This window comes from Drosophila novamexicana, unplaced genomic scaffold (assembly GCF_003285875.2).
Source record: "Drosophila novamexicana strain 15010-1031.04,08,12 unplaced genomic scaffold, DnovRS2.1 tig00000108-arrow-pilon, whole genome shotgun sequence".
NCBI lineage: Eukaryota > Metazoa > Arthropoda > Insecta > Diptera > Drosophilidae > Drosophila > Drosophila novamexicana.
In genome coordinates this window covers 1,721,830-1,733,582 of record NW_020824772.1, presented here as the reverse complement: position 1 = coordinate 1,733,582, position 11,753 = coordinate 1,721,830, and positions in this window count along the sequence as shown.

The window sequence follows — 11,753 nt, the reverse complement described above, 5'->3', positions numbered from 1 at the left end:
AGTCGCAGCCGCAGCAACATTTTAGCATACTCCTAGGCGCCGACCTCCCACCACAGCACACCCCCACCGGCGGTCCAGCTGGCGTCTAGTGTCTGACACCGCGTACGTGATGTGCAACTTAATGTTTCAATTAGAGGTGAAGTGGCGCAACGTGGTGGCTGCCGCCTGCTGCTTAGGTTATCGTTATCGTTCCCAGTTAACCAGTGTGTATGTGCGTGTAGGTGTAGGTGTGTGTATCAGTGTCAGCATCTCTATCAGTCTGTGCACTTATCTGCTTTTAAAAGTTTTAATAATGAACTGGCGCTTACCACCGAGAAACGTGTGCGTGTTCACCCTGTCAGCGATTAAATCCAGCTCCCAGTTCCAGCCTCATCCTTAGTCGCCTGCTGACTGGGCGCTTTTTTGATAATTTGTTTACAATCCACTCGGCGCACCTTTTGTGCGGGGGCACTATTTGCATTGAGCATGGAACCGTGCATGGGGAAAGGGTATTTGGCTAGCCGAAAGGTTCGCCTTGTGCTGTGCAGTGCAGCGTGCATAATGCGTAGATTTAATTGAATTTCGCAAACGAAACTGTGAAACTCAAATAAAACTTTAGCTTGACCACAAATGAGAAAATTTTTGAGCTTGCGAAAAGTTTTTGCCAGTACGCAAAATGAAATGCAACTCTGCTCAAAAGATTTCTTATTAAAGTTTTGCAAAAGGCGCAACTCAAATGGCCTACGGCTATAGTCCTTGTCCCACAAACCCTTCTACTCCTGACCATTCGTGCGCAACCAAACACCTTTCAATAAAGCGACCTCATCGATAAATAAAAAATTGCCAACATATGCGAAACGCCGTGCGACAACCAACTAATTTTATCGGCATAGCAGACCTTTCCATGCGCTACAATTGAAAACTATTTGGAATACTCTACAAATTTTATATGAAAAAAATACCAGTTAAATTCCACTATCAACTATGGAAAATTGGCGGAAAACAGTTTTAACTAACTAACTATTATTTTGCTTACCATCGGATTTATTATTATTTTCAAAGATCTTTGGAAGAACTCATTGAACATATTTATCACACATCGCACAAAATCCACATATCTGGGTGAAATATGGGTTTTAATTTTGTATATCAACATTTTTTTACTAATAAAAATTAGGGCGTTGTTACAGGAAATAGGATTTGAGTAGTAAATTGGCCAGAGTACAATTTGTTTTACATTTTAAGAAAGCCTGGCTACCAATCAGCGCCACAGGTAACTCATTGCGTAGTCGGCGCTGCCCAGTCAAGTGTAGATGAAAACGTACCTAAAACGTATTTCATTTTGATTGTGTGCACTTTATGATGCGTCCTGTGCGCTCACAGCACCACAGAGATGATTACATATGCGCAGACCAATAATTTTGGCCAGCACACAAAAAAAAAGTAGGAAATAAATGGAATAAAAATCAAACAAGGTTAAGAAATGTTGGCTGTAAGGCAACGTTGATTGTGGAAATCTAACAAAATGTTTTATGCGCAGGCTAAAAAGGGTTGCCTGAGACGCACTCACACATTTTGTGGTCAATGAAGGAAATATGATTTGGATTTTGTTACTTTGATTACACACATTACATGCGAAATATGAAAAACGTAGCAGCCAAGACGGCAGACGCTCCCAGACGGACCCAGCGAGGTCAACGCGGTGGTGCCCAAAGTGGGTGTCGTGCCACAACGTGTGCAAAGTTTCAGCTGGAAATGTGTGCTGCAGTGGGTTTGGGTATGCTATGGGAGCTGAGGGGTGAGCTGGCAGCAGGGATAGCCAACGCGCGGCCGTAAAGCATTTGATGTGCCTGTGTCCGTCGCAGGAAATTGAGTTTTTCGTACAGCTGTAAAGCCGTATCTGTGTGTGTGTGTGCGTGTGTGTGTATAATGTAAATAATAGCCAGCAAAAAGCACCAGAAATTTATGCACGCACTCAAGCGCGCAAATTCGCTTGGTGCGTCGTCTTCGGTTCTTGGTCTTCGCAGCAGCATCACATTCTCAGGGTCAGTCAGAGTAAATATATATTATATAGAGAGTATTACGATTTTGTGGTCAAAAGTGACGCACATTTGAGAAGGCATACAATATAAATAATATATATGCTATGAATATTTATAGATTGAATATATATCTGAATAGATTGTATAACCGACAGTTTGATATAAAACAAGGGGTTCTAGTCGGGAGCTCCCGACTAGGGGATACCCTGAATCCTCTTCTTCCAACATCAAATGCATATATATATTCTATTTTAGAAGCTATATGTCAAGTTTGGTGACTCTAGTTCTTATTATTTACCAAAATTGCCCAAATAACAGGATATCGATATCGATTTTTATCGATTGCTTGGAAACGGAGTAAGTTATCGATTATCGGAAACAAACTCGATCTGCGCGGGAGCTAGGAGCATCTACATCTAAAATTTCAAGTCTCTAGCTCTTATAGGTTCTGAGATCCTTGCGTTCATACATATATACGGACGGACGGACGGACGGACGGACGGACGGACAGACAGACGGACATGGCTAGATCGAGTCAGCTATTTATGCTGATAAAGAATATATATACTTTATGGGGTCGCAGATGCTTCCCTCTGCCTGTTACATATATTTGGCTTTCGCACAAATACAATATACCCTTATACCCATTTTTAATGGGTACAGGGTATAAAAAGCCAAACTTCGTGAAAATCGGATGAGATTTGGCCGAGATGTGGGGGTAGTAAATTTTAACCCATGTCTATATACGAATCTTGGGGAAAGATTTGGACATGAATTTCGACTAAAAATCGATGTTCAGATTCGAATGCCCGATTAATCTAAAGGGAAAACCATAAAGAAAAAGCCAAACTTCGTGAAAATCGGATGAGATTTGGCCGAGATATGGGTGTGGTAATTTTTGACCGATGTCTATATACAAATCTTGAGGTAAGATTTGGACATGAATTTCGACCAAAAAATCGGTGTCGAGATTTGAATGCCACATTAATCTAGAGGGAAAACCATGAAGAAAATGCCAAACTTCGTGAAAATCGGATGAGATTTGACCGAGTTATGGGGGTGGTAATTTTTGACCCATGTCTATATACGAATCTTGAGGTAAGATTTGGACATGAATTTCGACCAAAAAATCGGTGTCGAGATTTGAATGCCAAATTAATCTAAAGGGAAAACCATAAAGAAAAAGCCAAACTTCGTGAAAATCGGATGAGATTTGGCCGAGATATGGGTGTGGTAATTTTTGACCGATGTCTATATACAAATCTTGAGGTAAGATTTGGACATGAATTTCGACCAAAAAATCGGTGTCGAGATTTGAATGCCACATTAATCTAGAGGGAAAACCATGAAGAAAATGCCAAACTTCGTGAAAATCGGATGAGATTTGACCGAGTTATGGGGGTGGTAATTTTTGACCCATGTCTATATACGAATCTTGAGGTAAGATTTGGACATGAATTTCCACCAAAAAATCGGTGTCGAGATTTGAATGCCACATTAATCTAGATGGAAAACCATGAAGAAAAAGCCAAACTTCGTGAAAATCGGATGAAAATCGGATAGAGGGAAAACCATGAAGAAAAAGCCAAACTTCGTGAAAATCGGATGAGATTTGACCGAGTTATGGGGGTGGTTAGTTTTGACCCATGTCTATATACGAATCTTGGGGTAAGATTTGGACATGAATTTCGACCAAAAAATCGGTGTCGAGATTTGAATGCCAGATTAATCTAAAGGGAAAACCATAAAGAAAAAGCCAAACTTCGTGAAAATCGGATGAGATTTGGCCGAGATATGGGTGTGGTAATTTTTGACCGATGTCTATATACAAATCTTGAGGTAAGATTTGGACATGAATTTCGACCAAAAAATCGGTGTCGAGATTTGAATGCCACATTAATCTAGAGGGAAAACCATGAAGAAAATGCCAAACTTCGTGAAAATCGGATGAGATTTGACCGAGTTATGGGGGTGGTAATTTTTGACCCATGTCTATATACGAATCTTGAGGTAAGATTTGGACATGAATTTCGACCAAAAAATCGGTGTCGAGATTTGAATGCCAAATTAATCTAAAGGGAAAACCATAAAGAAAAAGCCAAACTTCGTGAAAATCGGATGAGATTTGGCCGAGATATGGGTGTGGTAATTTTTGACCGATGTCTATATACAAATCTTGAGGTAAGATTTGGACATGAATTTCGACCAAAAAATCGGTGTCGAGATTTGAATGCCACATTAATCTAGAGGGAAAACCATGAAGAAAATGCCAAACTTCGTGAAAATCGGATGAGATTTGACCGAGTTATGGGGGTGGTAATTTTTGACCCATGTCTATATACGAATCTTGAGGTAAGATTTGGACATGAATTTCCACCAAAAAATCGGTGTCGAGATTTGAATGCCACATTAATCTAGATGGAAAACCATGAAGAAAAAGCCAAACTTCGTGAAAATCGGATGAAAATCGGATAGAGGGAAAACCATGAAGAAAAAGCCAAACTTCGTGAAAATCGGATGAGATTTGACCGAGTTATGGGGGTGGTTAGTTTTGACCCATGTCTATATACGTATCTTGGGGTAAGATTTGGACATGAATTTCGACCAAAAAATCGGTGTCGAGATTTGAATGCCAGATTAATCTAAAGGGAAAACCATAAAGAAAAAGCCAAACTTCGTGAAAATCGGATGAGATTTGGCCGAGATATGGGTGTGGTAATTTTTGACCGATGTCTATATACAAATCTTGAGGTAAGATTTGGACATGAATTTCGACCAAAAAATCGGTGTCGAGATTTGAATGCCACATTAATCTAGAGGGAAAACCATGAAGAAAATGCCAAACTTCGTGAAAATCGGATGAGATTTGACCGAGTTATGGTGGTGGTCATTTTAAACCCATGGGTATATACGAATCTTGAGGTAAGATTTGGACATGAATTTCGACCAAAAAATCGGTGTAGAGATTTGAATGCCACATTAATCTAGAGGGAAAACCATGAAGAAAATGCCAAACTTCGTGAAAATCGGATGAGATTTGACCGAGTTATGGGGGTGGTAATTTTTGACCCATGTCTATATACGAATCTTGAGGTAAGATTTGGACATGAATTTCCACCAAAAAATCGGTGTCGAGATTTGAATGCCACATTAATCTAGATGGAAAACCATGAAGAAAAAGCCAAACTTCGTGAAAATCGGATGAAAATCGGATAGAGGGAAAACCATGAAGAAAAAGCCAAACTTCGTGAAAATCGGATGAGATTTGACCGAGTTATGGGGGTGGTTAGTTTTGACCCATGTCTATATACGAATCTTGGGGTAAGATTTGGACATGAATTTCGACCAAAAAATCGGTGTCGAGATTTGAATGCCAGATTAATCTAAAGGGAAAACCATAAAGAAAAAGCCAAACTTCGTGAAAATCGGATGAGATTTGGCCGAGATATGGGTGTGGTAATTTTTGACCGATGTCTATATACAAATCTTGAGGTAAGATTTGGACATGAATTTCGACCAAAAAATCGGTGTCGAGATTTGAATGCCACATTAATCTAGAGGGAAAACCATGAAGAAAATGCCAAACTTCGTGAAAATCGGATGAGATTTGACCGAGTTATGGTGGTGGTCATTTTAAACCCATGGGTATATACGAATCTTGAGGTAAGATTTGGACATGAATTTCGACCAAAAAATCGGTGTAGAGATTTGAATGCCACATTAATCTAGAGGGAAAACCATGAAGAAAATGCCAAACTTCGTGAAAATCGGATGAGATTTGACCGAGTTATGTGAAAATCGGATGAGATTTGACCGAGTTATGGTGGTGGTCATTTTAAACCCATGGGTATATACGAATCTTGAGGTAAGATTTGGACATGAATTTCGACCAAAAAATCGGTGTAGAGATTTGAATGCCACATTAATCTAGAGGGAAAACCATGAAGAAAATGCCAAACTTCGTGAAAATCGGATGAGATTTGACCGAGTTATGGGGGTGGTCATTTTGGACCGATGTCTATATACAAATCTTGAGGTAAGATTTGGACATGAATTTCGACTAAAAAATCGGTGTCGAGATTTGAATGCCAGTTTAATCTAGAAGGAAAACCATGAAGAAAAAGCCAAACTTCATGAAAATCGGATGAGATTTAACCGAGTTATGGGGGTGGTTAGTTTTGACCCATGTCTATATACGAATCTTGGGGTAAGATTTGGACATGAATTTCGACCAAAAAATCGGTGTCGAGATTTGAATGCCAGATTAATTTAAAGGGAAAACCATAAAGAAAAAGCCAAACTTCGTGAAAATCGGATGAGATTTGACCGAGTTATGTGAAAATCGGATGAGATTTGACCGAGTTATGGTGGTGGTAATTTTAAACCCATGGGTATATACGAATCTTGAGGTAAGATTTGGACATGAATTTCGACCAAAAAATCGGTGTAAAGATTTGAATGCCACATTAATCTAGAGGGAAAACCATGAAGAAAATGCCAAACTTCGTGAAAATCGGATGAGATTTGACCGAGTTATGGGGGTGGTAATTTTTGACCCATGTCTATATACAAATCTTGAGGTAAGATTTGGACATGAATTTCGACTAAAAAATCGGTGTCGAGATTTGAATGCCAGTTTAATCTAGAGGGAAAACCATGAAGAAAAAGCCAAACTTCATGAAAATCGGATGAGATTTAACCGAGTTATGGGGGTGGTTAGTTTTGACCCATGTCTATATACGAATCTTGGGGTAAGATTTGGACATGAATTTCGACCAAAAAATCGGTGTCGAGATTTGAATGCCAGATTAATTGAAAGGGAAAACCATAAAGAAAAATCCAAACTTCATGAAAATCGGATGAGATTTGACCGAGTTATGGGGGTGGTAATTTTTGACCCATGTCTATATACAAATCTTAAGGTAAGATTTGGACATGAATTTCGACCAAAAAATCGGTGTCGAGATTTGAATGCCACATTAATCTAGATGGAAAACCATGAAGAAAAAGCCAAACTTCGTGAAAATCGGATGAGATTTGACCGAGTTATGTGAAAATCGGATGAGATTTGACCGAGTTATGGGGTTGGTAATTTTAAACCCATGGGTATATACGAATCTTGAGGTAAGATTTGGACATGAATTTCGACCAAAAAATCGGTGTCGAGATTTGAATGCCACATTAATCTAGAGGGAAAACCATAAAGAAAATGCCAAACTTCGTGACAATCGGATGATATTTGACCGAGTTATGGGGGTGGTAATTTTGGACCGATGTCTATATACAAATCTTGAGGTAAGATTTGGACATGAATTTCGACCAAAAAATCGGTGTCGAGATTTGAATGCCAGTTTAATCTAGAGGGAAAACCATGAAGAAAAAGCCAAACTTCTTGAAAATCGGATGAGATTTAACCGAGTTATGGGGGTGGTTAGTTTTGACCCATGTCTATATACGAATCTTGGGGTAAGATTTGGACATGAATTTCGACCAAAAAATCGGTGTCGAGATTTGAATGCCAGATTAATTTAAAGGGAAAACCATAAAGAAAAAGCCAAACTTCGTGAAAATCGGATGAGATTTGACCGAGTTATGTGAAAATCGGATGAGATTTGACCGAGTTATGGTGGTGGTAATTTTAAACCCATGGGTATATACGAATCTTGAGGTAAGATTTGGACATGAATTTCGACCAAAAAATCGGTGTAGAGATTTGAATGCCACATTAATCTAGAGGGAAAACCATGAAGAAAATGCCAAACTTCGTGAAAATCGGATGAGATTTGACCGAGTTATGGGGGTGGTAATTTTTGACCCATGTCTATATACAAATCTTGAGGTAAGATTTGGACATGAATTTCGACCAAAAAATCGGTGTCGAGATTTGAATGCCAGTTTAATCTAGAGGGAAAACCGTGAAGAAAAAGCCAAACTTCATGAAAATCGGATGAGATTTAACCGAGTTATGGGGGTGGTTAGTTTTGACCCATGTCTATATACGAATCTTGGGGTAAGATTTGGACATGAATTTCGACCAAAAAATCGGTGTCGAGATTTGAATGCCAGATTAATTAAAAGGGAAAACCATAAAGAAAAATCCAAACTTCGTGAAAATCGGATGAGATTTGACCGAGTTATGTGAAAATCGGATGAGATTTGACCGAGTTATGGTGGTGGTAATTTTAAACCCATGGGTATATACAAATCTTGAGGTAAGATTTGGACATGAATTTCGACCAAAAAATCGGTGTCGAGATTTGAATGCCAGTTTAATCTAGAGGGAAAACCATGAAGAAAAAGCCAAACTTCTTGAAAATCGGATGAGATTTAACCGAGTTATGGGGGTGGTTAGTTTTGACCCATGTCTATATACGAATCTTGGGGTAAGATTTGGACATGAATTTCGACCAAAAAATCGGTGTCGAGATTTGAATGCCAGATTAATTTAAAGGGAAAACCATAAAGAAAAAGCCAAACTTCGTGAAAATCGGATGAGATTTGACCGAGTTATGTGAAAATCGGATGAGATTTGACCGAGTTATGGTGGTGGTAATTTTAAACCCATGGGTATATACAAATCTTGAGGTAAGATTTGGACATGAATTTCGACCAAAAAATCGGTGTCGAGATTTGAATGCCAGTTTAATCTAGAGGGAAAACCATGAAGAAAAAGCCAAACTTCTTGAAAATCGGATGAGATTTAACCGAGTTATGGGGGTGGTTAGTTTTGACCCATGTCTATATACGAATCTTGGGGTAAGATTTGGACATGAATTTCGACCAAAAAATCGGTGTCGAGATTTGAATGCCAGATTAATTTAAAGGGAAAACCATAAAGAAAAAGCCAAACTTCGTGAAAATCGGATGAGATTTGACCGAGTTATGTGAAAATCGGATGAGATTTGACCGAGTTATGGTGGTGGTAATTTTAAACCCATGGGTATATACGAATCTTGAGGTAAGATTTGGACATGAATTTCGACCAAAAAATCGGTGTAGAGATTTGAATGCCACATTAATCTAGAGGGAAAACCATGAAGAAAATGCCAAACTTCGTGAAAATCGGATGAGATTTGACCGAGTTATGGGGGTGGTAATTTTTGACCCATGTCTATATACAAATCTTGAGGTAAGATTTGGACATGAATTTCGACCAAAAAATCGGTGTCGAGATTTGAATGCCAGTTTAATCTAGAGGGAAAACCATGAAGAAAAAGCCAAACTTCATGAAAATCGGATGAGATTTAACCGAGTTATGGGGGTGGTTAGTTTTGACCCATGTCTATATACGAATCTTGGGGTAAGATTTGGACATGAATTTCGACCAAAAAATCGGTGTCGAGATTTGAATGCCAGATTAATTTAAAGGGAAAACCATAAAGAAAAATCCAAACTTCGTGAAAATCGGATGAGATTTGACCGAGTTATGTGAAAATCGGATGAGATTTGACCGAGTTATGGTGGTGGTAATCTTAAACCCATGGGTATATACGAATCTTTAGGTAAGATTTGGACATGAATTTCGACCAAAAATTCGGTGTCGAGATTTGAATGCCATTTCAATCTTGAGGGAAAACCATGAAGAAAAAGCCAAACTTCATGAAAATCGGATGAGATTTGACCGAGTTATGGGGGTGGTAATTTTAAACCCATGGGTATATACGAATCTTGAGGTAAGATTTGGACATGAATTTCGACCAAGAAATCGGTGTCGAGATTTGAATGCCAGTTTAATCTAGAGGGAAAACCATGAAGAAAAAGCCAAACTTCATGAAAATCGGATGAGATTTAACCGAGTTATGGGGGTGGTTAGTTTTGACCCATGTCTATATACGAATCTTGGGGGTAAGATTTGGACATGAATTTCGACCAAAAAATCGGTGTCGAGATTTGAATGCCAGATTAATTTAAAGGGAAAACCATAAAGAAAAATCCAAACTTCATGAAAATCGGATGAGATTTGACCGAGTTTGGGGGTGGTAATTTTTGACCCATATCTATATACAAATCTTAAGGTAAGATTTGGACATGAATTTCGACCAAAAAATCGGTGTCGAGATTTGAATGCCAGTTTAATCTAGAGGGAAAACCATGAAGAAAAAGCCAAACTTCATGAAAATCGGATGAGATTTGGCCGAGTTATGGGGGTGGTAATTTTAAACCCATGGGTATATACGAATCTTGGGGTAAGATTTGGACATGAATTTCGACCAAAAAATCGGTGTCGAGATTTGAATGCCAGTTTAATCTAGAGGGAAAACCATGAAGAAAAAGCCAAACTTCATGAAAATCGGATGAGATTTGACCGAGTTATGGGGGTGGTAATTTTTGACCCATGTCTATATACAAATCTTTAGGTAAGATTTGGACATGAATTTCGACCAAAAAATCGGTGTCGAGATTTGAATGCCAGTTTAATCTAGAGGGAAAACCATGAAGAAAAAGCCTAACTTCATGAAAATCGGATGAGATTTGGCCGAGTTATGGGGGTGGTAATTTTAAACCCATGGGTATATACGAATCTTGGGGTAAGATTTGGACATGAATTTCGACCAAAAAATCGGTGTCGAGATTTGAATGCCAGTTTAATCTAGAGGGAAAACCATGAAGAAAAAGCCAAACTTCATGAAAATCGGATGAGATTTGACCGAGTTATGGGGGTGGTAATTTTTGACCCATGTCTATATACAAATCTTTAGGTAAGATTTGGACATGAATTTCGACCAAAAAATCGGTGTCGAGATTTGAATACCAGTTTAATCTAAAGGGAAAACCATGAAGAAAAAGCCAAACTGCGTGAAAATCGGATGAGGTTTGACCGAGTTATGGGGGTGGTAATTTTGGACCCATGTCTATATACAAATCTTGAGGTAAGATTTGGACATGAATTTCGACCAAAAAATCGGTGTCGAGATTTGAATGCCAGTTTAATCTAGAGGGAAAACCATGAAGAAAAAGCCAAACTTCATGAAAATCGGATGAGATTTGACCGAGTTATGGGGGTGGTAATTTTGGACCCATGTCTATATACAAATCTTGAGGTAAGATTTGGACATGAATTTCGACCAAAAAATCGGTGTCGAGATTTGAATGCCAGTTTAATCTAGAGGGAAAACCATGAAGAAAAGCCAAACTTCATGAAAATCGGATGAGATTTGACCGAGTTATGGGGGTGGTAATTTTTGACCCATGTCTATATACAAATCGTGAGGTAAGATTTGGACATGAATTTCGACCAAAAAATCGGTGTCGAGATTTGAATGCCAGTTTAATCTAGAGGGAAAACCATGAAGAAAAAGCCAAACTGCGTGAAAATCGGATGAGATTTGACCGAGTTATGGGGGTGGTAATTTTGGACCCATGTCTATATACAAATCGTGAGGTAAGATTTGGACATGAATTTCGACCAAAAAATCGGTGTCGAGATTTGAATGCCAGTTTAATCTAGAGGGAAAACCATGAAGAAAAAGCCAAACTTCATGAAAAGCGGATGAGATTTGACCGAGTTATGGGGGTGGTAATTTTTGACCCATGTCTATATACAAATCGTGAGGTAAGATTTGGACATGAATTTCGACCAAAAAATCGGTGTCGAGATTTGAATGCCACATTAATCTAGATGGAAAACCATGAAGAAAAAGCCAAACTTCATGAAAATCGGATGAGATTTGACCGAGTTATGGGGGTGGTAATTTTTGACCCATGTCTATATACAAATCTTTAGGTAAGATT